We start from the raw sequence: 22,780 nt of genomic DNA on the forward strand, positions 1-22,780 counted from the left end.
GATGCTGGAAGCAGAGAGACCAGGTCTTGGTGATTAACTACAACCTTTAGGTAACTGAAACATCAGACGTTGCTGCTTATTTAGCTCCTGATGTCCCAAAAATTTTGATTGCCTATAATGACATGAAGAGTGGTGGGTGGATAATATCCATTTCCAAAGCGACATGAATGAAGCCCATCCAGTTAAATACTATTTCCTTTATTATTACTATTTTAATGGATGTAATAAATTTAATTGATTAAAAGACATAGTGGATTTGGCAAACAAATTCATTCGGAATTCAGGATTCATGGCAAACCAAGGTTTTGTTTATTGCACCTCCTCAAAATCTCACAAATCCATCCAATTATCTCCACTCCTATTTCCACTAGCACAGCCCATCCGCCATCATCCCTCATCTGGTTCATTGAGCCATTCTCCCAGCTTTCTTCAGGCTCTCCTTTCCCCACCCACAGTCCACCTTCCACACAACATCACTGCCATTTTCTCTAAGTACAAATCTAATCATGTCACTCCAGCTAAAATCCTTCACTGGATCCAGAATAATATTCAGCCTCCTCCACATGGCTCCAGACCCTGATCCTAGACTTGCTCTCTCCAGCCTTAGTTCCATTGTATGCCTCATACTCCCTCCCCAACTCCTCCTACCCCTTTCTCCTCATCAGCCATTCACACACAAGAAACAGCCACTGCAGTTCTCAGAATGAGTCTTGTCCTTTGCCCACTTTTGCAGGCATTGCTCCTTTTGCTTAGAACATGCCCGTTTCCTCCCTACATTCCCTTGGTCTAGAAAATTCCTACTTAGACTTCAGAATCCTTGTCTGGCTATACCACATCTGGGTTCCAGCCCTGTCACCCATACCATGTTCCCAAAGCCCTTGTGGACTCCTCTCAGAGAATGTACCACTCTATACTATAATGTTTATCTCTTTCTCCCTACACAACACAGGTTCCTTCTTTCCTTTCTTCCTTCCTGTCTTCCTTCCTTCCTTCCTTCTTTCCTTCCTTCTTTCCTTCCTTTCTTCCTTCTTTCCTTCTTTCCTTCCTTCCTTCCTTCTTTCCTTTCTTCCTCCTAGTTTCCAAAGTGTTTTTTTGGTAAATATGTTTTAGGAAAGAAAGATTGATCCTATTGCTTCCAAGTCTGTGGAATGGAGCACTGTGTCCCGGGACACATCAAGTGGTGCTAAAGGGGACTGCTTCTTTCTGTCCTTGTTTCCGTTGGTCCAGTCAAAAGCACAAGACTTGTAGTCACCAGTTCTTCAGGCTTCAACTACAGGCTGATTTCTTTTTTAGCACCGTTTACTGAATCCCTGCCATGAATGATGTTCCTGCTACCCTGAATGCAGAAGTCCCCTCGAATGCTGCCTAACTTAGGTTCCGCTGGGTTGGTCTCCCCAAGCCTCACTGGTCCTGTCTTCATCACATTCAGCCCCTCCCAGACCATGGCCACAACTGGCCTTGAGTTCATGTGTTTCTCCAGCCCCAGGAAGAATGGGCAGTCTTTCAGATCAACATAGTGCTATGTCAGGTGTTCCTCAGAGGCCTGAAGGAATGTCATGGCCATAAGGCAGAATCCCTTCTGCTCAAAATTCTCGACGATCTTGTCCACTGGGCCACACTGCATGACCTCTGGCTTGATGGAAATGAAGGTGCAATGAAGATTGGCCATAGTCGCAAAAGCTGGAGGAGGTGAGCAGTGCGTGTGCTGTAAGGCTGGAGCTAGCTATTTCTTTCTTATTCACTTCTATATCTCAGTGCCCAGCATAAAACCTGGCGTGTGGTAGCTGATAAAAAACATGTTCACTAATAATAAGTGATCCTTGGAGACCTTAGACAGGCAAGGTCTAAGGGGAATGTTTGGACCAATCTCAGTGAGAGTCAGAGAGTCCTTCTTTCCCATATCCCACCATGGCGTCTACATTGCAAGAGGAACATAGACAGGAGTAGAGCACAATCCACTCCGGAGCACAATCCCATCCCAAGAGCAGAGCGTTCCTCCCTGACCCCGAGCAGCACAGAAATGCAGGGAGATGCTCCTCATTCCCCACCCCTGACACAGAGGCCACACCGCTCTGTGCTGCTGACATTCTCTGTCTCCACAGGCTGCCTGGCCAGGCCCACTGCATGCAGGATACCGAGGACATGCTTCACTATCTCCAGACCAGAGGAGGGTCCAGGGCACCCATTCCCCCTGTGCTGCAGCCAGATGAAGCTCCAACTGGGCCTGCAGCCAGAGAGATAAGATCCAGTCACCCTCAATTTCCCACAAACTTGACACTCAGTTCCTGTTGCAGAAAAAACTAATCATCTTCCACTCTTGAAATACCAGGAAATCACAGTGTAGCTGAGTCACTGGGACTCTAACAGAGCACCCAGTCTGACCTCCCTATCCTCTGCTCCACACCCTTAGTGCAAATGGGGAAACTGAGGCACTGAGACAGATGGGGACTTGATCAGGCCCACATTGAGAGTTAGTAAGAGAGCGGGGGCTATAAACCCAGGTCTCCTGCTTCCTGGCTTCATATCCTTTCCAACTCCCGAGTTGAATCAATACCTGAGAATTCTCATGTCTACCCCCAAATAACCTTCTGCACCCTCACTCTGCTGGCACACTTCCTATGACACGGAGCTCAGCACCTCTAGGCAATCTAGACAGCTTTCAGTGTTCAAAAGGCCTTCGTTATCCTGAGTCTGAACCTGAATCACTACCCTCTGGGAACTTGTCTGGAACTCATAGGGCCTGGGAAGATTCATATGGAAAGAAAATGGAAAAGAATATTGTATTCCTTGGAATTCTCTGGGATGGAGGAAAGCAGACTGGCAGCCCTCCTCCCTGCAATACGTAAAAGCCATGAATTGGGGCAGGAAGAAGTTGGGGGTACCCTCCGACCACATTTTCCAGAAAATGGGGAAGGGGCCACAGGTCAGGAACTTGGAGTTTGAATGGTAGGGAGTTCTATGGGGCAGCTTATAAAAGTTGGCAACACTCGTAATCCCTCCCCTGTGACACCCTCAAATCTTCAGTAAAGTGACAAAACATAACAAAATTCCCAGAGCAATTAAATATTTATGGAAAAAGGAGAGGGCAATGTTTTGTGTGGGGTTCTGATGGTTGGACTCGCATGGAGGGAGTTGGACTCTCACAACCAGGAACAAGAAGCATGACAAACAACTGTGGACCAGCCGAGCTGCTGAAGCGTCAGATCCAGTGCTCTCCAAATCTCCCAGGAGCATGGAAGCTCCAAGGGAAATACATACAACATACACAGACGGTCTTTGCCATTCACTCATCTCTTTATTCCTCCATTTGACAGGTACTTACTGAATGCCAACAATGTACATTAGGCACAGGGATACTATTATGAACAGACCAGACTTGGCATCTTGGATGCTCTGCCCTATATTTTTAGCTAATAGCTCTTCAGTGGGTGTCCCACCTCCCCAAAGAGTATACAGGTTCCTCAAGGGCTGGAGCTTGTACCTGCTTCCTCCCCATCACACACCCTTTGCACTGAATGGCAGGTTTAGAGATTTGCAGGTAGATACAATTTCATCAGTCACATTCATTGGTCAGTCACTTAATCAGTTAAACACAGCGGTGACCCAATGTTTATGTGCTTTCAATCCCTGGAACGGAACAGGCAGACCCAGAGGGACTCAACCCAAGGCCGTCAAGTCTATCCCTCTGCCTCCAGACCAAGCAAAGACCTAGGCTAGGTCAATAGGAGGGGCTAGTACAGGAACAAGAGTCCAGCAGGCAGGCACACCTGGGTTTGAGTTGCATTTTCCCACTAGCGCACTGCGTGGTTAGCAAGAATGACAATATCCACTGCAGCAATTTGCAAACCCTTTCTCTCACTTGATCCTCTCAACAACCTGTGAGTTAGGCAAAGCAGATTCTGTTACCCCCACTTTACAGAGGAGGATACAGAGGCTTGGAGAAGTCAAGAGGCTTCCCAAGGTCACAGAACTGGTGAGTGGTGGCGCCAGGGTTTGAGGCCAGGTCCGTCTGGTCCCAGCGGCCTCCTTCTCCCTCCGTAGCACAGTGCCCTAGGGCACATACTCCAGATGCTGCTGTGTTGTCTCCAACTGACAGGAACTCCAGAGCTTAGCTGATTCATGAACTGATGGCTCCAGCCTCCCTGCATCCCTGCCTAATGAATCTGCTGGCTCTTCCACCCCCAGCACCACTGGCCAGTGACCAAGGAAAGGACGAGAAGGCAGGATGAAGGTTAGGGGGGTGGGCAGGGGAGGCAGAGCAGAGGCAGACGGGAAGGTCTCAGCGCATCCATCACCAGGGCCAGTTGCCCCTGGGATCTCAGCTGCTGTCTGATCTGCCCATGAGCCAAGTTCCCACCCAAAATTTGGCCTGCCTGACAACCTGTCAGTCACTCCCCCGGGTGAGCTCCTTCCCAGGCTCCCACGGCCTTGGGCCTGCTGGGACCCAAGCAAATGGGCCAAGCATAGCTGGGCTCTGACAGGGAAGAGACGCAGCCACTCAGACGCCAAGAACAGACCAACCCACATCTAAGGAATCAACCAGATCTGCCTCCCGCTTTTGGGGACAATTCTCTGAGCCCTTTGTCCCAACCCTAAATTCCTGATGCTCCTTTGCAAAGTCTTCCTGAGTTTATGAGGTGTGACATCTTGTTGGGCATGTCCCCTCCCCTGGCCTTCATCCTCACCTTGGCATGCGTCAGGAGCTCATGCCCTCACTGTCTGGTTTGGCCTGCTTGGCTGGACATGTGTGGTCACCACAAGTTCTTCCCTGCCACACCCTGTTGGCCCCAAAACACCTGGGACAGGAAGAAGGGAGGGTGGGAGGGACCTGGGCCGACAGGGTGGGGGCACAGTGCTGAGGTGGAATTCAGAGAGAAGGGGAAGCATTCCAATCCCAGACTCCGCAGGTCAGAGTGGGGGAGGTACTGTGATGCACTTCTGGATTGGTTCTAGTTCGACAATCGTTCAGTGAGGCCTGTTCTGTGCCTGACCCACGGACCTATGCCGGGCGCCTGGTCACAGAGAGGGATCAGCTCCTGAATGGTTACTAGATGGGTGGGGACAATAGCTCAGTAAACAAATGATTTAAAGCCAGGTGATAATTGCTCTCAGAGCGGTTGAGGGGGCTCAGCGTAGAAGGAAGACCTAAAGAAGAGGCAAATTAGCTTTGTGGAAAGAACTCAGACTCTGAACTCAGAGCTGAATTCAGATGACATCCTGCCATTGTTCACTGACGTCTCTAAGTCCTGGTGACTTATCTGTAAACCGAGATGAGGATATCACCCATCTCACTGCACTGGTCCAAGGATAGGACAGTAAAGTGTTCAGTAAATGCCTATGGGACATCAGGTGGAAGCCTAGATGGCTTCTGGGAGCAGACGGAGCTTAAGAGAACAAAGGAAGCTCCCCAACTACTCAGGCAGCAGGACGGCATCTGACCACTCAGAAATATTAGCGGAGAAGACTTTAGAACCAGTCCGGGCAACACCTCTTCTGAGAAGCCCGCCCTGTTCCCACGTTTTGTGTGGTATTGCCCTTGTCTGTCTGTCGGTGCCATGAAGCTGTAAGTTGCTCAAGAGCTAGGGCCCACCTCAATCACCCTGGCACCCACAGTGCTTGCTGCCAATGGCACTGATATATATATATATATACACACACACAGAGGGGGCCAAACAAAGTATTCACGTTTTAAGAAAGGAAAAAACTATTAATATTGTAATACAATGATGACGCTGGCATTCATTTGATTAACGCCATCTTTCGAGTGAACATCATACTACAGATTGCTACTGTAATTCAATTCAACTTTGAAAAGTAATCCATAGATAACATCTCTTAAAACATGTACTTTTTTTGGCATCCCCGGCATATATATATATTTAAATATGTATTTAAAAATGGTTGTGCAGAGTGAAAAACAGGAGAACAGGTATAGAAAGAGAAGAAACATAAGGTAACTAACATGTTTCGCCCCCACTGTGTGTATGATCAAGTATAGTTCTCTCAAAAGACTACTATGTATTTTATTCTCTCCATTTTACAGATAAGGAAATGAAGGCTCATAGAGGCCTGGAAAGTAGCAGCCCCAGGACTCCATATCCCATTCATGGATCTGCAGGGCCCTTTCATCATTCTGGGCTACTTCCAATTGGCCTAAGGATATTTGGTCACAGCCTCAGGACCCAGAGAGCAGCCCCTCCCCATCCATCCTCTACCCCCACCTCAGCTGTGCAAACAGACTCCAGCTGGCAGGTTCCAAGGAAGGCTGGGGGGAGGGTCTGGCAGGTCTGACAGGTCAGGGTGAGCTGGGCTTTCCTGAGAACAGCTCCCACCCCAAGGTGGCCTCAAATACATACATCCTTCTGCAGACTCTGGAGAGGGGCTGAGAGCCTGGCGGGTGACTCCAGGGGCCGTGATCTGACTCTAAAAATAACTCTGCCCCACCTCTCTGCTCCAAGTGTAACAGGGCCCCTCCCCGGTCAGCTACGTACTGACTGGACTCAGTGCAAATTAACAGGACTTGCAGCTCTCCTCAGGTGTGGCCAACATGAGAGGTCCTGTGCCTCTCTCTGCACGACCATGCCACTGCGTGTCACGGGAGGAACAGAATCCTGGTAAACCCCATTGGCTTGCTCCATCTGCCGGAGTGCCCTTCCTTTTTTCTCTCTGTCTCAGAGTCTCGCCTTTCATAGAATTAGCTTCATCTCCACCTTTCCCCGCTCCAGGACCCATGCAAGCCCAGAGCTCATTATCCTAAGGGTTCTGTTCTCCCTAGGCCGGGAGTGAGTGCTAGAGAAAAGGCCTCCCTGCAAAAAGCACTAGCAGGCTACCCACCGTCTGACACCCACATCAGCACTTCCCAGCCTGACGTTGCAGAGTATGAGTTTCCTTAGTTGAGTGATTTTGTTTCTGAAGGACTAGAAGATCCACTTCTTGGAGGAAATGGGCAAAAGGATTGATTGGTTCCCACTAAGACAAACACACACTACTACACGTACACTCAGCAGTGGGGGTCACATGCACTCCCTTCCACACTTGGCTTTCAGACAAGCGATGGAGTCCTACACACAACCCCCAGAGAGTCAGAAGCCACTCTGCCCAAGGACTGACACCAGCATAAAGGGAAGCATAACCTTGTGTGGAGATCCCTACCACCCCTCCCCTGAGGGTGCCTACAAATTCTGGCTTCTGAGATCAGGTCCCCATGACTCAGGGAAGCAGTGTCTGCAGGGGAACCTTCCCAGCTGAAGAAAACATACCACATTCCCCTAACGAGTGCAGTGTGGGGAAGGAGCCAGCCCAAGGCAGACCCTGGAATTCACAAAGATTCCATCAACCATTTAACACACATTTAATGCTCACCTACTATGTGCTAAGCCTTGGGTCAGGGGATGGGGTAGAAGAAAACCAAAGAGTTTGGAGTCACACACACACAAAAAAAGTCACATTGATCTTGTCACTTCATTACTCATGTGGGATCAAGATTCAACAAACGTTTCTGGTATGCACCTTGTGTTGGCCTCAACCACATAAGCTCAATTCTCTATATTATAGATGTCAAAACTGGGACCCAGGGAAATGTGTCATTTATCCAAGGTGCACAACCACTGCCTCCATTTGCTCCTTTGTAAAATGGATTCATAGCAGTACCCACACATAGGGTTGCTGTGAGGATATGTGAGTTAATTTATGTAAAGTTCATAGAACACACACTGCCTGGCACAAAGTAGGTGGTCGATGTTACTCAGAGTTGAAGTCCTCCTCCTAAATTCTGTTCACAGGAACAGCAGAAACTGAATTCAAATAACTCTAACTTCATTTCCCCCCCTACCATATCAAGCTTCTTCTGCGTTTTGTTGGTTTGTAAATATCTCCAACAAATAGCTACTGGGTGTTATCTCTATACTATAGGCATCGGGAAGTGTGAGCAGCACTAGGTCCGGTGTTGAAAGCCCCCTATAAACTGACCTGCTTTCCCTTCCCAGCCTCATCGCCCTCTCCTCCCTTAAGGCTTTCCTCAGTCACGCTAGACAATAACTACTTCTCCACACTGAGCTGACCCCTGTTCTCCCACTTCCAGATCTTTGTTCAGACTTAAGACTTTCAATCGCTGTTTCTGTGGGCTCTGGATTTCCAGGACTTGTATTCAGGGGTCCTTCTGCTGAGATAAATCTTAAGATCCATGTGATATAAGAGAGATCAGCTGGCCTTCAAGTAAGGGCTATGGCACCAAGTTCCAGCTTTGCCACTTTGGCTGTGTGACTTTGAACAAGGTACTTAACCTCCCTGAACCCAAGTGTTCTTATCTGAAAAGTGTGTGTAGTACTGCTCACATGAATGGTATTAAATGAAAGACTGTAGAGAGTGTACTCTTCCCCTTCAGACTTTCAATCCACACACACAAGCTACTTTAAGAGATACAATTTTCTCAATTTTTAATTCTCTTTAATAAGCTTTCTACATGTGGCAACAAATAAGATAATGTATTTTAAAAACATTTCCCCCGAAGGAAGTATTAAATTCCATTTTTAAAGCTACAAAAAAAAAGCTTTCCGTGAACGTTTATGCCCATTATATGTTAACCACACCGAAATCCAGTTTAAGAAGGTATAAATTTGACACCAATCAAGATATTTAGTCATTTTGAATTTCATTTCGAAGTGGTGCACAACATATTCAGAGCATCTCAAATCGCAGGGGAATGACCCCTGAACCTCATTGACGATTCTGCTCAATCTCGTCTTCAGCATGTAGTCACAACCCTCTCCATTTTTCAAGGCTACCTTCAAGCTGAATTACAACTGTAGTGTCATCGTCTGTGTATTGTGAGCTCCTTGGGGACAGAAGCTGGGTCTGATTTATCGCAGAGTCGAAAGAAGCATCCAGTAATCCTTAAATGGACCACCATCCATTTCAGCCCTCCATCCTTCTAGCCATCCAATCGTCCGTGCAAGTGTGATCAAGGACTCTGTCTAATGAAGGGAATTCCTCCTTCAAAGATTACAGCCTCCACTTTCTTTGTCCTCCTCTTGCACTCTTTCCTCTCCCGGGATCCTTCCAGCCAGGTCTATCACTTTCACTGGGATTCTCTGCCTTCCCAGTTTGATTTCTAGTGCATCCTCTTCAATTCCTATCCAAGCAGGGCCTCACACCTTCATGCAGGTGGAAGTTGGGGCTGGCACCTCAGAATGAACAATGTCCTGTGGCCCACAGCTGGAGGCCTTTAAGGACATCTGGATGAAACATCAGTTACTCTCTCAGCCTTTCAAGCCCCAGGGTGCCAAATCTGAGCCTAGGCAGATAAGGAGCTAGATTTCCATGTGCACATTTGGTGTGGGAGAGCGGAAGCAGGGGGAGGGCTGAATCTCACTACCCTGGAAAGCCCTTCTTATCTACATGTTCTTTGAAGTGAGGGAGTTCTGGGAGACTGACAGCCAGAGGCAAGCCTTTTCTCTACACGCAAGTCCCCATCAGTCGTCAGCTGGAGAGGCTGGGCCCAGTCCTGGAGTCATTCTGGGTCTCAGATGTTCACAAGTCACTCATTCACTCTGCAAGTGCTTCTGAACCTAGCAAGTGCTGGGCTCTGTGCTAAAGGCTAAGGAGGCTGAGATGAATCAGACCCACATGCTTATTTGCAACCACAAAAGCTCTCAAATAGCTCCCTGCCCAAGAAGGGAAGAAGACATGGAAACAGAGACAATTTTAGGTCCCTAGAGTCTGGGATTTGGTGCCTGTATTTGATGCCTCAACACCCTCTACAATGTCCAAACAAGCAAAAGGGTCTCACGCCCCGGCTCATATACCTCCCAAGATGGGAAAAACCATCTCCCTTCCCTTCCCTCAGCCCAGCAGCCTGTCACAGCACTGGACACTCTGGCTGGCAGATTGTGCTGCCTTCCTTGGAGCTGAAACAACCTGTCCCACGTATTCCTCCCACTTGTCTTCATTCTGCCCCCTGGGGCTGCCAGAGCTGCTCTGGCTGCACCTGTGCCAGGATAGCCCTGAAGAGAATTAGAGGCCATTTCAAGTCCCCACAAAGCTCAGTTCCTAAAGATTGTTTGGGTGCAGAAAGGCCACTCTCGCAGCAGTGAACAGGAGACATGAGACAGCTGTAGAGTGGAGCCCAGGAACACAGCACGTGAGAGATGACTCCCCTGAGCCAGGCAAGAGCCAGGCTGGGACAAACGAGGGACCACTGAAAGGGACACTCCACGGAGATGGAGGGCAGGCTGGGCTTTGGGAGAGGAGAGGTTGATGTAGAGATCAGACCCCTGCTAATGAGACAGTGTTAATCCCTTTCTCTTGGGCTAACAGAGGAGACAAGACCAGTGAAAATAAAAAACCAGAAACCAGGAGCAGCTTTCCAGCTCCCAGTCCCTGGCCGCAGGCCCCCTCCAGTGAGATGTGCTCCCCGCCCTCACTCCTCCTTCCTGAAGCATCTGTTCTCAGGCTGCAAAAGCCCCTGTCTTACCAGTTGGAGGACAAGTGTGGTGCCTGGCTCACCTCTGTTCCCATCCAGCCCCACCTGTACCTGTGCCTTGCTCAGGACCTGCACATGGCAAAGTCTTGGTGAATGTGCATTGAATGAAACATCACACTGGTTTATGCTGGTGGTAGCTGGTACAGAAGCTGTGTGCCTAAAGAGTGGGGGTCAGCCAACGTGAAGGTCAGGAGACCCAGGTCTCAGCCCTGGTTCTGCCATTGACTGAGTTTGTTCAAGAGTGACCTTGAGCAGTTCTTTTATCTTCCATGGGACCCAGTTTCTCCATCTAGGAGGACCACACAAGACAACTGTAATGCCTACTAAGTCATAAAACACCCCGTGATGGTCCAGGAGGCCCCCTCCACATTTAGTTGGCACACCCTATGTCCCCTATTGAGGACACCTGAGAAGACCACCATCTCCTTTCTCCCAGGGCATCTCCATCCCCCACCAGACTATTTCTGAGCCCTGGGAATCAAAGGAGGAATGTGTCCAACTGTGAGCTCAGCCAAATAAAACCGAGTCACCTTTGCTATTTAAAACCTCTTTCTCCCGCAGCAGTCTGTTGAAACTGGGAGCAGAAGCAAATCCCTACTCATTTAGGAGTCCACTTTGTGTGGCTTTAGATTCCCTAGGATTAAGAAACCTCCGCACCAGCTTCCCACTGCCCTTTTCTCTACATTCTCTGAGGCCACTTGGCTGATTGGAATGTTCAGCCATGGTCAGCCCTCCCCCTCGGTGACCAGGCAGGATAAGCACCCTCTCGGGGGACATTGCTGGCTGTCATTTTCCCCAGAACTAATCCATGTTGACAATGCCCTGCCCAGGCATTTCCAAGGGGCCTGAGTTCCACAGCACAGAAGGCCCGGATCCTCCAGGGGGTAGGATAACTGGGGAGAAAGTCAACCAGGACTGGAGCCAATTAGGAGGGATGGTGAGGTCTAGTGTTGCAAGCTCTTGAGCCCTCTTGTGTCCAAGCCAGAGGAGACCTTCCGTGTAGTGGGCCGTGCACCGCTCTGCGCAAATGACAAAGTGAGTCTCAGAGAGGGCACAGGACTCACCCAAAGTCATATGCTCTAAGACTGACACTTGGGATACTGAGATAAAATTATATTCATTTAACAAACACTAACAGAAAATTGACTATGTGTCAGCCGCTGTTCTAAGCACTTTATAAATATATATTAGGGGTGGCAAAAAAACGTATACACGTGACTCGTATTCATCTTTTTTTATTGGTATGTGTTGAGTATTACAATTTTTAAGACAGTTTTTTCCTTTCTTTAAATGTGTGTACATTTTTTTGGCACCCTCTGTATTCATACATTTATTTAATCCTCCTAAGAACCCTGAAAGTAGGTTTTATTAGCTCCAATTTACAAATAACAAGGCTGAAACTTCAAGAGACAAGTCATTTTTCTGGAGTCCACCCAGCTAATGTTTGAATTCGGGTCTGTCCTGTACTCCTTCTTCTACTCCGTACTATTCAGCTGGAGGCTAGAGAAGTGAAATCCAAGTGCAGTGCAGCATCGCCGGGGGGATTCAGGCCACAGAACAACGAGATCAGCAGGCCAGCGCTGAGGGGGGCCGGCTCATACACAGCAGGGAGATGGCCCCAACCACAGGCCTGCCCGCAGCCTCACCTCTGCCCCGGAGCGGCCATGGCGCTCACCTCCAGAGAACCCCCTTCATTTTGTAGCTAATGCGAATTGTGACCCTGAGGTTGTGCATTGCAGCAGTAGCCCAGGCCTCACCTGCACAGGTGACTGTCAGCCAGGTGTGAGCCTGTCATTCAGCCATGCCTGCAGCCTCACGGAGAGGACTCCTCAGCTCCAAAGGGAAGCCTTGCCAGCCCGAGGTAAAGCGTGCCAGCTGCTCCTGCAGCCCCCACCAGTTCTGCAAACTCACGTGGAGGGCAGCCTCGGTCATATGTCTAGACAGTCAGACTGAGAACAGGGCTCGACATCTTGGGAGAAGTTTCCTGAATTCCTTCCACCTTCGGGAATGGAAACTAAGCTAACAGGGAATTTGTTCTAATTATAGGGAGATAAGGAGAATTGAATCAGAGCTCCTCAAGGTTGAGGAGAATTGAATAAGAGCTCCTCAACTGGTCTGTAGGGTTCCTCCCACACTCTCCCTTTGTTCACCTGTCCAGTGAGAAAGCCCAGAGCACTGACTTTCTGCCAGCTCTTGGCTGGGCTGTGGGCATGGAGAGGGTTACACTGGGGCCCTGCCTGCCAGGAATGTCCATCCAGTAGAGTAGTAAACAGTGAACCCAGAAGCTCAAGCCACAATGGTACAGGTGCTATCAGCAAGGAAGCTTGGGGGTAGAGGAGGGCTAGAGAGCACAGGTGCCCCCAAATTCAGCTTGAAAGTTACAGGAGGCTTCCAGACAAAGTACCTGTTGAGGTCCTCCTCCCTCCCTTCTCCCCACACTATGGGGGCCAGCTGAAATGCCACCTCCTTCAGGAAATATGATTTTTTTCAAGACATGCTGATGGTCACTCAACACTTACTCATTAAACAAATATTGACTGAGGATAGAATGGTGAGCAAGAGAGACAAGCTACACACTTGTGGAGTTTGTGCTCCCTTCTATAAGAAGTCTTTGCACACATTTCAAACCCAGCAGACCATCTCAGAGGGGACATGCCTGTGTGTGTGCGCATGCGTGCATGTGTTTTCTTGTTCTTAAGCATTTCCCAAGTTTCTTTCAAGAAGTAGTCAAGCATTATGATTTTAAGAACCTAGCCTCTGGAATCAGACATTCATATTTGAATCTTGAATTTGTCCCTGTGTAATCTTGAGCAAGCTACCTAGCCTCTTTGAGTCTCAGTTCTATTGTCAAATTGGTACAACATTAGTAACTTGACAAGGCTGTGTGGATTAAATAAAGTAATCCATGTAAATTACTTAACCTAGCATGTGACCGTTGATGTCATTATGTCCAATAAGGAGTGTCTGTACTGTCAGTTCTGATGGCCCACAGCGTGTCAGACAGTCCCTGTATTTAGTAGGCACTGTACAAATAACTGGTGCTTGACTGCTCTTTGACAGAGAATGAAGAGCAGATATATGTGGTCTTTAAATAAAAAAATTTTGTGGTAAAATATACGCAACATAAAATTTGCTATTTTAATCATTTTTAAGTGTATAACTCAATGGCATTAAATATGTTCACAATTGTGCTATCATCACTACCATTCATCTTTAAAACATTTTAATCTTCCCAAACAGAAACTCCATACCCATTAAACAATAACTCCCCTTTCTCCCTCTCCCCAAACCCTGGTCATCATTTATCCTATTTTCTGTCTCTATGCCTGTTCTAGCTGCCTCACACAAGTGGAATCATATCATATCTGTCCTTTTGTGTCTGACTGCTTTCACTTAGCATACTGTTTTCAAGGGTCATCATATGGTAGCATGTCAGAATTACGTCCCTTCTTAAGGCTGAATAATGTCCCATCGTATATACATATCACATTCTGTTTCGCCATTATCTGTTGATGGATACTTGGGTTTCTTCCACCTTTTGGGTATTGTGAATAATGCTGCAGCATTGATATACAAGTGTTGGAGTCCCCGCTTTCGGTTCTTTTCGGTATGTCCTGACAAGTGGAATTGCTGGATTATATAGTAATTCTATGTTTAACTTTCTGAGGAACCACCATACTGTTTCCCACAGAAGCTGCACCATTTTAAATTCCCACCAGCAATGCCACTTGGTTCTGAAGTAGGAGTTAAAAGGGTGTGAAATGGACTCCCAGGACACCTGGCACCCTCCCATTGAGACTTTCCCCAAAGCACTGGAAATAGAGAGGCAACAAACTGGAGACAAGCCCAGGGGAGGTACTTGGAGTGGAGAGGGGACTGAAGCTACACTGAGGAGAAAGGGTGAAGTGGCTGAGAGTATGGGGTGTGGTGAGAAGGCTTTGGGGGTGTGATGGCTGCTGCACGTGTCCTCTATGCGTCCTGGGGGCAGCGTGGGCAGCCCCAGAGTCACAGTGATTCCCGTCTGGGTGTTTCAGGGAGACTGGATCTGTCTTAATATGAAGAAGACCTTCAGAGAGTCAGAACTTTCCAGGGATGTGAGTGAGGAGCTCTCCAAGTAGTGACTGATGTCCTTTTGATATGGAGACTAAAGGGCTTTAGAAGTTGGACTAGATAGCCTCTGTGAGCCCATAGAGCAGTGTGTTGTGTAAGTTTGGGATTCAAAGATTTTGTGGCTGGATTCCATCTGAGCCCATTGCTGGCAAAGACTCTAAAACTTGCTATTCCCAGCCATCCAGGCGAATTCTACCCCACCTTCTCTGAGGTCTGTATTGGTATTGGCATGGACACTGCTCGGCCCCAGCAGGGGTGAGCCTCACTTCTATTTGCCAATGAGGATGTTATGTGACACCCTGAGTTCCTGTGGCTCCTGTCTACCTTTTCAATGAGAAATAATACTGTGTGCATGCAACGGAAGGCTGCAGGGAATGGCTTTGGAAATACTGCAAAGGTGAGTGAGGAAAACGGGCTCTCCTGTCTGACCAGCAAGGCCTCCAGTGTCTGCCTCACTGCTCGCCCCAGTGTCCCCTCCCCAATCTCTTGCCTAGGCACAGAGCTAATCTTGTCTCCTTCTCTGCTCAGGACTCAGCCTCCCTGCTCTAGATATTCTCTCTCCTGTACTTCTCTCTTTCCAACCACTCAGCGTATGCTCCTGGCTGAGTCTACTTTCTGGGATACCATCTCTGATTCTCTCTACCTACATAAATCCTGCCATCCGTTTATGACTCGTCCGTGTTTCCTTTCCTGCAGCCCACAAAGCCCACGAAGATCTCCTTCTTCATAGGGCTTTGTGTGCTGGGGCACCACTTAAGGCAGTCATTCCCAGATGGTTATTCATTCAGTACCCATCAGACCCTGGACTGCTTTATACACTGGGGACACATCAGTAAAGATAGGTGACATCTCTGCTATCATTGAGCTTATATTGCAGCAGGCGACATGGAAAATAAACATGGAAACAGATAAATACATAAATCACTTGATAGAGAGATGATTGCTGCACAGACAATAGAACTGGGAATACAATGGAGACTACTTTAGATAGAATGGTCAAGGGGAAACCTCTCCAAGAAGTGATATTATGAAAAGACCTGAATTATGAAAAGCGCCAACCAAGAAAAGATCTAGGGGGCAGGGTGAGGGGATCTTCCAGAAATATATGAAGGTAAAGGTCCCTGAATAAGTTTGGTTTGTTCAAGGAACAAGAAGGTGGCCACTGTGGCTGGAATATGGAAAAGAAGGCAGAGAGTAGATGAGGTGACAATAGAGAGACAGGCAAGGGAGATGATATAAGCCACAGTAAGGCTTGCAATGTGAAGCCAGTTGAAGGTTTTAAGCACGGAAGTGATAGGATCTGATTAATGAGGTACAAAAGATCACTCTGGCGGCTGCATAGAGAATGGCTTGTAATGGGGAAAGACGCAAAAGAGGAAAGCAGGGAGAACAGTTAGGAGCCTGCTGGAGTAGACCAGGCAAGAGATGACGATGATGGCTTGGACCTGGGAAGCAGCAATGCAGATGGTGAAGAGTCAGGTTTGAGATATATTTTGGAGTACAACTGCCTAGGGATTGGGAAAAGGAAGACCTAACTGAGAAGGTGACACTTCTCTGGGTTACTGAGTAGTAGAGAAGGATGAGGAGTCCTGCAGATAGCGAAAGAGAAAAGAACATTCCAGGCAACTTTTAAAAAGGGTTCAGAGGCAAAAACGTGAATGATGTTTTCAGCATGATGGCTGTGAATGGCATGTACTGATGAGTTTTCAGAGATAGCAAGTGAGAGGTCACACAGATAAGTATGTAAAGATCTTGGATCTTGAGCACCACAGAGAGGGCTTGGTCTCCATGTCTTGTAGGCAATAGGGAGACATTGAAGGTGCTAGCACGTAAGAGTTGCTCCATATATTCTTTGTGTGTGTGTGTGTGTGTGTGTGTGTGTGTGTGTGTGTGCCTGCTCTGGTGGACGGCCTGTGCATAGTTAAGTGCTTAATGGGTTTTTTTTGTTTGTTTTTTAAAGATTTTTTATTGGGGAAGGGGAACAGGACTTTTTTGGGGTACAGTGTGTACTTCCAGGACTTTTTTTCCAAGTCAAGGTGTTGTCCTTTCAGTCTTAGTTGTGGAGGGCGCAGCTCAGCTCCAGGTCTAGTTGCCGTTGCTAGTTGCAGGGGGCGCTGCCCACCATCCCTTGCGGGAGTTGAACTGGCAACCTTGTGCTTGAGAGGATGCGCTCCAACCAACTGAGCCATCTGGGAGCTCAGTGGCAGCTCAGCTCAAGGTGCAGTGTTCAATCTTAGTTGCAGAGGGAGCTGCCCACCATCCCTTGTGGGAGTCGAAGAATTGAACTGGCAACCTTGTGGTTGAGAGCCCACTGGCCCATGTGGGAATCACACCGGCAGCCTTTGGAGTTAGGAGCATGGAGCTCCAACCGTCTGAGCCCTCCATATATTCTTTATTTAAGGACCCCCTATAGGAGTTCCAGTACTGAGCTGTGGGAAATGCTTTCACAGGTATTTCATGGGACCCTGTTGAAACAGCCTGATGTTTAGCATCAGTAGATTCTCCTCTCCCCATACCAAAGGCAACTTGGTGCCCAGGTTGAGCTCTGTTCTGGGAGGTAGTCTGTCTATGAGTTCTCTGGGCATCTAGGTACCTGGGGGGCAGAGCTAGGTGGCCAGAGGCTGGTAGACAGGCGTCTGGCTATAAGTCCCAACCAGCCTGCACTGACTGTATACACCTCACCCGCCTTATCCACAGATAGGAGAAGCCCAATCCCATGTACCTATTATATTTTTACCTGCCGATACAAAGAAGCTTCTGGACAAAATTCCTCATAGACATCTATTATTTGCTTTTCCAAGGTTTTAGAGAGAGACTGATGTGTGTACTCGAGCCATAGCTCAGTATCCAAGTTGCTATTTGACTCTATCTAGGTAACTACCTTCCTCTGGGCCTCAGATTCCCTGTCCAGAAAGTAAAAAGATTGGACTTAGTGACCTAAGGTGTTTTACAGCTCTGGAACCCTCCAACCTGTTTGCTTTGCTGCCTTTCTCCTCAGAGCACATTTGCCTGTCTGCTCTTCATGGAGGGGAACAAAGCCACAGTGTTTGGATGGAGCTCGTTTCACGACCATTCTCAGTCCTCCGGGCCCAGAGGCCCAGTTGGACTCCACTGAAGGGAAAAGCAGAATCCTATAAGGGTCTGCTGCGCCTCATTGCATTCTGGAAAGTGCTTGCAAAGCCTGAATTCCCAGCCCACACGCTGGAGCAAGCCGTCCTCCCTTTGAAACCTAAGAAAGTTGCAGGAACAGCCATTTACCTGTCACATGGTTTTTATAATTTCCCTGGCACCTTTGCTAATCATTGAGGCACGTTTTGGCGGGTGGTGGGGCGAGCTCCAGGTCTAAGGCGGGCGTGCTAGGCCACAGCTTATATGAAAGAAGAGAACTGGAGCCTCGATCATACAGGGCCCCTGTCCTGCGGGGCCTGCTCATGAATATTTGGGGATCCTGCTGAAATGTAGGGAGCAAACGGAGTTTCAGGAAGATACAATGGATGACACCTTGGAAAGCTGAGTCAGAGTATCTGTGAGCCCAGCCCTGGGTGGTGCAAGGAAGGGTGAAGAATTACGGAGGTAATTCCAGGACTGACGGGGGATGCAGAGCACCTGTTACGTCCATGTAATCTTAAAACTCTGACTTTATCGCTTCTCCCAACAGAGGCTCACGTGCGTCAGTGCCAAGTACGAGGGGTACAGTGTAGGACGTCCTCCTGGGCCTTTTCTTCCTGGCAATACGGGCTAATGGGAGACATGCATTCTGGTTCCAACTGTATACACTCAGGAGAAGGGGAGATGAGCGTGGCCTCGGATTCCCACTCGGAAGGCTTTCTGGAGGTGGGACATGCCAGGCGAAACAGGAACGACACCACGGGAAGTAAATGGCATCCTTGGGAAGAGCTTAGACTTTGGAGCAAACAGGCTTGGTTTGAAGCTGACTCTCTCAGCCTTTGTTTCGTTATCAGTAAAATGGGAAATAGAATAATAGTTTATGAGATTAAATGAGTTAAGGAGGAAACATGCCTGGTTCACAGTGGGGTCTCCTACCATGGTTGGTTGGAGAGGGGCAAAGGGCATGGGTGCTAAAGAGTCTGGGGGCGAATCTCTGGTATGGCTTCCTGCCCAACTTTGATCATACTCCTCTCCTTTTCTCCTCACCCCCAGGGCCAGGGTTGGGGTAGGTAGCATCCAGGCCAGCAGCCCAGGACCTTGTGGCCTGTTTGCCCTGAGTTTCCTGAAGCAGCAGGACAGCAGGCTTCTGTGGGCCCAGTGAATTTCCACAAGCCAGGAGGGCCCCACTTGGAGGCTCACACCTCTGGAACTTGAAATGTTGGCCAAGTTCAGACCGTGGGAGGGGAAGGCAAGTGCTGCGTTGGCTGGATTTGATGGGGAAATGGGCCTCCAGGGTGGAAAAGGAAAATAAAGAGACGGATTCCTGCTGTAGCTTGCTCACCAAGAGCTGCAGGTCTCAAAGCCTCCCCCTCCCACGTTCCCACCTTAGGTTTTTGCTGGAGAACTAGCTTCAGGACCTGACCTAGCAAGGGCAGGCTTCCTCCAGGAAGCCTGCCTGGATGGCATGGTTCCTTATGAGCTCTCACTACCCCAACCCTGTGTATTTGTGTGTAGCTTCATCCTCATAGGCCAAGTGTAGTAAGTCTTCCTCACTGAACGTCTTTGATAGGTTCTTAGAAACTGCAACTTGAAGCAGAACGATGTATAACGTAACCAATTTTACCACAGGCTAACAACAGTTACATTCTTACAGCATATTTATGGTCACAAAAACATCACCAAACTTCTAAATAAAGTCCCCAAACACTTCTAATATTAAACACTGAAAAAGAAAGTGAGCTATCCATACATTTAAGAAAGATTAATAAAAACAAGTAACATAATTCTTTCTAAACCACTAACTCCAGTTCAGGATCACGAGTGTCCAGAGCCTATCCCAGCAGTTCAGAGCACCAGGCAGCAACCCACTGTGGACAGGACGCCACTCCATTGTAGACAAGTAGACACACACACACACACACACACACACACACACACACACACACATGTATACACACTCTCACTCAGACTGGGAAAATTTAGACATGCCAATTCACCCAAAATGTACATCTTTGGAATGTGGGAGGACACTGGAGTCCCCAAAAGAGCCTTGCAGACATGGGGCGAACATGCCATCTCTAAAAAACAGTGGCCCTGGCCCGCCAATCAATTTTTTTTTTCCTTATCAATGTTACAACGAAGCAACGTTGAACTTTGAACGACATTATTCAAAGATCTGTTGTATTCTTGCAGCACACTCTGTTTGGTACAATGCATTTTTGACTCATATTGTAGGTTCCCACCAGAAAAGGCAAAAGAGAGAGGAGGAAATACACATTTACTGAGCCCCGGCTGTATACCTTGCCCTGAGCTGAGCACCTGTTCTACGTCATCTCGCTGAAACCTTGCAACAGCCCTCCAAGGTAAGGACCACTATCTCCATTTTACAGATGAAGAGCTTGAGGCTTGAAGAAATGGAATCTCCAACATTGGAACCCTAATCTGCTGGACCCGGAAGGTTATTTAACTCCTCTGTATTGAAGCAAGATCCTCTGTGAAAAAAAGTGGTAAATAATAAGTTTGGGAAATGCTGCTTGCAAGCAACCCTCTTGTGTCTCCAAAGCCACAGTAGTAGATTCCAGGCTCTGAGAGGTCTGGCTAAGAAGATTCCTGACAGACTTTCCTTAGTCCAACAGCCCCTGAGGGACACTTCAGTCACATTAGAGCTGCTAGCATCCCCCGGGGCTCCTGGGCACACACTTTGGGATATGTTATCTATAACACAAGGATTGACAAAGTGGGAGTGCTCAGAAACAAGCTCTCTGAAGAAATTAAGGTGGGCCATGAAGGCTGAATTAGACATGAATCAGAGGGGTAGGAAGATGGGCATATGTGGTGGGGGTGAGTGGGATGAAGGGTCTGGACAGAGAGGCAACAGCCCCAGCTGAAACCCAATATCCTAAGTACCTGAACCGTTAACATCTTCTCTGACCACAAAAGTCTATCTTTAAAGCCAGAACTACAGAGTGACCCTAGTCATGCCATCAGGCACTGCCGGCAGGAGGCAGGAGTTGAAATCAATAAGTCTGTCTGTTGCTAAAGGACACAGGCAAAATGCAGCACGAGGGACTTTAGTTAGACTTTAGCTAGGCCATCAGTGGAGGATTCAGCAGCCCCCCACAAACCACATGCATTATCCGCTTTGCTCCTGTTCCCCGCCCTGGAAATGTCCACTTTTCTGCACAACTCATCTCTCCAACATGTCAAGAAGACTGAAGACTCCATGCTCCCTGCCAGCTCTGGAACTGGGAAGTCCCGACCCATTTCCACTCCCAAAGGAGATGCTGGAGACTCAAGATATCAACATCGGGACCTGGAATCTTAGTACCAAGATTAGCCAAAGAAGTGATCCTGCTGAATTCTGCCCAAGACTGAGCGCAACTGAAGTCTCTACACTGGTGGGCCACGCACGGTGTGATAACAAATACTGCTATGTCCAAGTGTTGATGGCCCAGATGGGAGGCTCCTGGAAACTGTCAAATGTGACACGGGTGAAAGAAGGGGGTGGGAGAACATTTATAGATGTGAGTGCAATCAGAATCTTCAGGCAATATTTCACACTTGTCTAGAGGGGTGCTTCTCAAAATGTGGTCCTGAACCAGCAGCATCAGCACCCCCTGGGAACAAGTTAGAAATACAGATTTTTCCCCAACACCCCTCCCAGACCAACTGAGTCAGAAACTCAGAGTGAAGCCCAGTCAAGAGTTTTAATAAGGCCTCCTGGTGATTGTGAAGCATGCTGAACGTTGAGAACCACTGACCTAGACTTAGTCCTACTATAATTGCTCCTGAGGGGAACTAGTGTTCCCCCCTACATTGTGCCCCCCCCCATTGTGGGCAGTGGCTCAGAGAGGACACGGGTTCCATCCTAGAACTCACAGCAGATAAGCTGCGGAGCTGGGGTTCCCAACCCGTCATTCTCAAGCTTCTGGGCAGGCAGGCAGGCAGAATCTGGTGCCCGAAGTACTAAGAGAGCTGCTTGCCTCGGCCCCAGAGAAAGCCTTAATTGGTTCATTAATAGCTGTGATTAGAGAGAAGGGAGAAGCCTTTCTCTTTGAAGTGCCGGGCTGTGCTAGAAGCTCATGCAGAGAGTTTGCCGTGGCTAATTAAAGCTGAGCTGTGTTTCCTGTCAAGAGCCCAGAGTGTTAAGGACTTCAAGCAAGAAAAATGAAGCTTCCCTTTCCATTCAGGGGTAATGGATAGAACCAGCGGAGTGAAGATGAGAAGAAGGGGCCTTTTCAAGGGGCGGGGCCCCTGGGCAGGAGGCAGACTCTGGGTCTCTTCTGAAGTATGTGACCAAAGATATACTGCTGGCTTGGGGTGGGGGCGAATAGGGGCTCTCACATTCTCACAGTGGTAACCTGTGAACACATCGTCTTCATTCTTATTTCTTATGATTTTTGAGCGTTTTGGCTTCTGATTGCGCCTGCTCAGGTGTGTGAACTGGACGTGGTGAGAGAAGTCTGGGTGACAGTCCTGGCAGTAATAGGATCTCAGGGCTGTGAAGGTTCTGGTCCCAAAAGTCATATTCACAGCAGGCTTCCAGCACTATAATTATGACTCCTACTTCATCAGCCACCTTTCCACAAGTCCTCACTAACTGCCAGAGACAAGGCTGAGTGTTTCACATTATCTCACATAATGCCTCAGTGGTCCTAAAGAAAATGCACCAGGCGTAGGTACGTTAGTCAATTGACTCACCCAAAGTCACAAATAACTGAGCAAAGGATCAAACTCAACTAAAGCCGAATCAAACACCTTTGTTTTAACCACCTAGATGGGCAAACCTTCCTTATCCTTGAACTTCCCTTCCTACGGCCCGGGTCATTTCAAGCTGAGAATGCTAAGGCCACCCCATCCTTCTACCTAATGAGGGGACCTGGGACCGCTCATCCTTTCTTATCCTTCTCCTTGCCACCACCTCCACTCCACTTCAGGAGGGATGACTGCAGACAGAATCTTTCTTGAAGGCACATTTTGTTTGCATTAAAAGATCACACTCACTCTGGATAGTGAACACACAATGTAATATGTAGATGATGTATTATATAATAGAATTGTACACTTGAAACCTATATAATT

The 22,780-nt window shown here is 48.2% G+C and overlaps 1 pseudogene across 1 annotated transcript; it reads right to left on the minus strand.

Annotated features, from left to right (window-relative positions):
• Window positions 1-1,106: 1,106 nt before the first annotated feature.
• On the minus strand, window positions 1,107-1,669 carry LOC308501518 (putative nucleoside diphosphate kinase; annotated as a pseudogene). Its single transcript has one exon. The product of its transcript is annotated as a putative nucleoside diphosphate kinase (transcript).
• Between the last annotated feature and the right edge of the window lie 21,111 nt (window positions 1,670-22,780).

Source organism: Rhinolophus hipposideros (genome assembly GCF_964194185.1).
Source record: "Rhinolophus hipposideros genome assembly, chromosome: 8".
NCBI classification, from domain to species: domain Eukaryota; kingdom Metazoa; phylum Chordata; class Mammalia; order Chiroptera; family Rhinolophidae; genus Rhinolophus; species Rhinolophus hipposideros.